Source organism: Scylla paramamosain, unplaced genomic scaffold (genome assembly GCF_035594125.1).
Source record: "Scylla paramamosain isolate STU-SP2022 unplaced genomic scaffold, ASM3559412v1 Contig90, whole genome shotgun sequence".
NCBI classification, from domain to species: Eukaryota; Metazoa; Arthropoda; class Malacostraca; order Decapoda; family Portunidae; genus Scylla; species Scylla paramamosain.
In genome coordinates, this window is record NW_026973755.1 from 342352 (window position 1) to 347220 (window position 4869).

At 45.6% G+C, this 4869-nt stretch overlaps 1 long non-coding RNA gene across 2 annotated transcripts; it reads left to right on the plus strand.

Moving 5' to 3' along the window:
* Positions 1 to 3313: 3313 nt before the first annotated feature.
* Positions 3314 to 4316, plus strand: LOC135098888 (uncharacterized). Of its 2 annotated transcripts, none has more exons than XR_010267475.1 (4): positions 3314 to 3407; positions 3524 to 3588; positions 3704 to 3798; positions 4023 to 4316. It is a non-coding gene; the product is annotated as an uncharacterized LOC135098888 (long non-coding RNA). The 2 variants fall into 2 exon arrangements; XR_010267476.1 differs by having other exon boundaries at positions 3317 to 3407; positions 3708 to 3798.
* The last annotated feature ends 553 nt before the right edge of the window (positions 4317 to 4869 follow it).

Genomic DNA, 4869 nt, shown 5'->3' on the forward strand with positions numbered 1-4869 from the left:
AGAGAAGAGTGAGAGGGATGAGCAGAAGGACAAGAAACAAAAAACCTATGATGAACCAGGATCCAACCCTCCAGCTCAGAGGTAAGAGGCAGGGAAAGGAAAGAAGGAAGGCTTGAGAGAAAAAGCAATATTGATTTATTGCCTCAGACGAGGCAAAAGGCGGGGTCAGGTTGTGCTGTGGTGTACAAGTATGTATCCCGATCGACAGGGAGCTATAAAATCCAGCAACTTCCCTACTGCTTTGAATTTAAGATTCATCACATAGCAGCGTTCATATTTCCCTCATATACATCCAGTAGCATCAAAACGATACATTTTCTACTTGGCGAATACCGAAAGTTTCCTTTGTGAGGGAAAGCACCACACGGAATTGAAGGAAACCTGAGTAAGCCACAGACACACCGGGACCTTTGACGAGCTAAGCGTCCACAGAACACTCGACGCGGCCTCGTGAAGGCCCATCACTTTCACAAGGAATTCCCTTCCCATCCTGTCGGGATCTGTTGGGAGGTGACAGACTCTTCCTGGCCAGGCAGTCTCCGGGACAGACGAGGGGATTCCTTCCCTGAGTGAAGGATTAGCGAGAGGTGAGTGAGAGGAGCGTGTGTCCTCGGGAGGCGAGTGGTGGCAGCAGGACAGACATGGGGGACGTGTACGTCTTCAGGTGGTACGAAAGAACTTGTCGAAGAGGTCTTGTTGTTGTTGTTGTTGTTGTTGGTGGTGGTGGTGGTGGTGGTGGCGATGGTGGCGGTGCATTCCTCCTTCTCCTCCAAGCGTGACCTTTAAAGCGGTGGGTGTGTCGAGGGAGGAATGGCAGGGGCGAGGAGTGAGTGCGTATCGCGTGTTGGTATTCCACTCCAGCTGACGTGGATACTGTGCCTCTACAATTGTTTTGCCACAACGTAAGTCACAGAGAGATTTATGTCAAGTTCCTCCCTCGCTCTCTGTCCATCTCTTGCTTTATAGAAGTGTGTGAGTGTGTGAGTGTGTGTGTGTGTGTGTGTGTGTGTGTGTGTGTGTGTGTGTGTGTGTGTGTGTCGCCACTGTGTGTCTGTATCGCAGCACGAAAGTCGCTATTTGTTCTGTGCAGGTGAGGCAGGGAGCGAGGCAACGCAGAGCCTGCCTTCCTAGACTGAAGCGCTGTGATAATGTGATTTTCGGCAGACTTCAGAGACCACAGGCGTAGATGGAGTGCTTTACATACAAGAATGCACGCACACTAAGGTGAGTGGCGTGCAGCCAGTGGGATGAATGGCTGCGTCAGGGACTGTTCAATCATGGCAGAGTTTTTTAAGTATGAGTAGTTGAAACCAAAATCGTGATAAACTTCGCATTCGGCCACACTAACCGCAGCCATCTGCAGGTGAACACTCTCACACTGGTCTGGCGCCACGCACTCCGTCCTACCCAGCAAGATAACACACTGCCTCAGCGTTACATGGCATCGCGGTGCAACGAATGAGAGCTGCATAAGACTCCACTCTTTGAGTCACCACTCTTGTCATGCACACAATGTTACACGCCGACACAAAGAAGGAGCAAATTGCAGTGGCTTTCTATAATGTTCTCGAAATCGTGGTGCATTATTCCAGTTGGCTGTTCATTATATTTGCTGTTCCTGGGTCGTTGCATTAGAGCTTTGCTGCAGCTTATTTATCTCATAATACTCACTGCTTGAACAACATTCTTCATACAATACTATGGTATTTATCAATGCTAGCGGGATCCCTGAGTAAAACAAGGCATGATAATTTAACTAATACAACGTTTAATTTAACTAATACAACGTTTGATTATGTATACTTAGGAGGAGGAGGAGGAGGAGGAGGAGGAGGAGGAGGAGGAGGAGGAGGAGGAGGAGGAGGAGGAAGGAAGGAGGTGTAGAGGACCCACTCCCTTCTCACTCTCCCTCTCACTATCACCCTCACTGTCACATCTCCACTTCTCCTCTCTCACACCTCTTACTTCTCCCCTTGTCTCTCTCTCTCAGTCATTTTTTTTATCCAAATCCGTGACCTACCCACTCACTCTCACTCTCACATCTCCATCTCTCTTCCTCTCTCACACCTCTCTCACTTCTCCCTTTCTCTCTCTTTCTTCCGACTTTTTAATCCAAATCTGTCATCTACCCACTCCCCTCTTACTCTCACTCTTATTCTCACATGTCCATCTTTCTCCGTATCCACGGTCTTTGACAAAATGTGTGGATGTGATATATAATTATAAAAATAAATCATAAGCCTTTACCATGTGTTGTTGTCCACACTATACTACAACGCGGCCGCTCCTCAGGAAATATGCGGGAATAAGCTGGGGCGTCCATTCATACTGTGCTCCAGTTGTCGTTATGACCAGCTCCCTCCTTGAACCTCTAAGGGTAAGCTAAGTGATGAGGGCGGGCTGGGGAAATACCTGCACGGGTCATCCCCTTCCAGGTGGACCCAGGCGGCGAATGCACCAACAGCCGCGCCACGCTCTCCCACGCCCCACCCTACGCCCTCCCACGCGCACTGCACACCTAGTTATTTACTTAATCGATATCACCTCTTACGTTCTTGATTTAATTACATACTGTCAAACCTTTCCCTCTCAATGCACAGAAATGCACTGGCGACGCAGTGCTACTTCAATTACATTTATAAACGCAATGGTACACTGTGTACGTGGAGGAATGTGTGCGTTGTGCTGTCAAGTGCTGATGTGTGTGTTGCGTGGGTGGCACACATGAAGCCCGTGCTGGAGTGTGTGGGCGGCAGTAATGGTGATGATTCCCTCTGACCCACAATGCCGCCTGGTGGCCGCCTCATCCTCGAGACACTGGCACCAAGACGCGCCATTTTGAGCTACAGGGAGATGTGCAGCACGTGTCCTGCCCCAGCAAGCCGTGAATGTGCCCCGATGTCCTCACTGTGCTCCCTGAACGAGCCACACGCGACCCACGCAGCCACGTGACCGTCAGTTGCGCAACCCGCATTGGAGGCAGGTTACATGTTTTTCCCTTTGCTACAAAAAAAGACTAACATGGAAATAACATAAAATACACTCATGAAGTGACGGGAAATCTGTATGCATTGTGAAGATCTTTTTTTCCAGAGAGAGAGAGAGAGAGAGAGAGAGAGAGAGAGAGTCTTAAGACAGAAACAACTGAGAACCTGAACCACAAAACATCATTGTATCATTAAAATGATATGTTAACCATCTATTATTTATTTATACAATATATTTTTGTTATCTGTGTTAAAGAAAATGTAAGTTGTGTTCTATTGGAATAGGGAGAAGTTTGGTACGCTTCTTTGTGGTGTTTTGTTTCACCCACTACCTGTGAACATGGTCGGCCTGGCGGGTTGTCTAAGCCGGCCCACCAATGTACTGTGGGTTGTTGTGTTGGGTAGTCCTCTGTGCTACAGGTTAGTTGTGTTTATTTATATACCTCGTGCTGTGAATTAGTATACTGTGGTGAAGATTACAAGCAAAGGATGTGTTTAGTATCTAAGGTAATACAAGTGATATTATTGTTTGCCAGACGGAGAATGTAGGGACGCCCTGGACCTCATGTCGGTTGGTGTGTTGGTTGGTCCTCCGTGCTAGGTTAGTTGTGTTTATTTACCCGTCATGTGCTGTGATTAGTATAATTTGGTGAAGGTTACAAAATTAGGATGTATTAGTAAGATAGGGTAATGTACAAGGGATATATTGTTGCCAGACAGAGTTGTGAGGACGCCCTGGACTGGATGATAGTTGGGGTGACATGTCAGGTGTGCTACGGGGATTCGAAGAGCGTCAGTGTGGGCCACTGAAGTGAGTACATTATGGGAATTTATTGAGTATTATGAGTGATATACAAGTGAAGTTTAGTTGGATTTTGTATACTGATTGTTGCTTTATTTTTAATATTTGGGATATGATTGTAACGGATGTCAGAATCTCTACATGAAGTGTTATTTTCTTGGTACCATTGTGAGGGATTGAACTGGGTGTACTATGATATGTGGATGTGTGTATTGATTTGCCCATGTTTGCAGGTCGAAACACTTCAAGCAATAAACACCTGTTACGATTTGTGGTTTATTACACATTTGGAATCCCCAACATTTCGACTTCAACCACAATGGGCTGGCAAGAGGAGATGGAATTGTTAAAGAGGAAGAGGGCCATTGCCAAGGGGAAATTCACAAGAAAGGTGACCCTGCTGGATGAGGGTGTACGGGAAGGTGAGCCAGTATCAGTATTGAAGAATAACTATGAACAGATTTCTGAGGCCTTTCAACACCTAGAAGACAGTAATGATGTGATATTAAAATATGTGTGATAATAAATTAGAAGACAAGTTAGTTAAGGAGGCTGAAGAATACATGATAGATTGTGAAAGAATCATGAAGAAAAGACTAACAGAAATTAGTAGCATTGAAAACATACAGAACAGTGTCAAGCTTAAAGTAAAGATAAAAGGCATTTGAGCCTCCTAAATTTGATGGGAATTTAAGAGAGTACCCTCGTTTTAAGGAGGACTTTAAAAATCTAGTCAAAAGTGTGTATAGTGAAGATGCGTATGCATTGAAAATGTGTCTCAGTGGTGATGCCCTTCAGACTGTCAGAGGTGCAGAAGGTAATTATGAAGAGATGTTTGAAAGGTTAGATGACAAGTTTGGAAATGCGAGAAAGGTGGTGGACTTGGTAATAAGTGACCTTAGGGCTTTGAAAAGGATCAATGAAGGTGATACCAAAGGATTTATAAGGATGGTGGATCAGGTGGAACAGTGTTGGCTAGATTTGAAAAATATAAACTTGAATGAGGAACTTAATATTGCTAATGTAGTCAGTCATATTGAGAAGGTGTTGCCCACACTTCAGAAGAGGGAGTGGGTAATA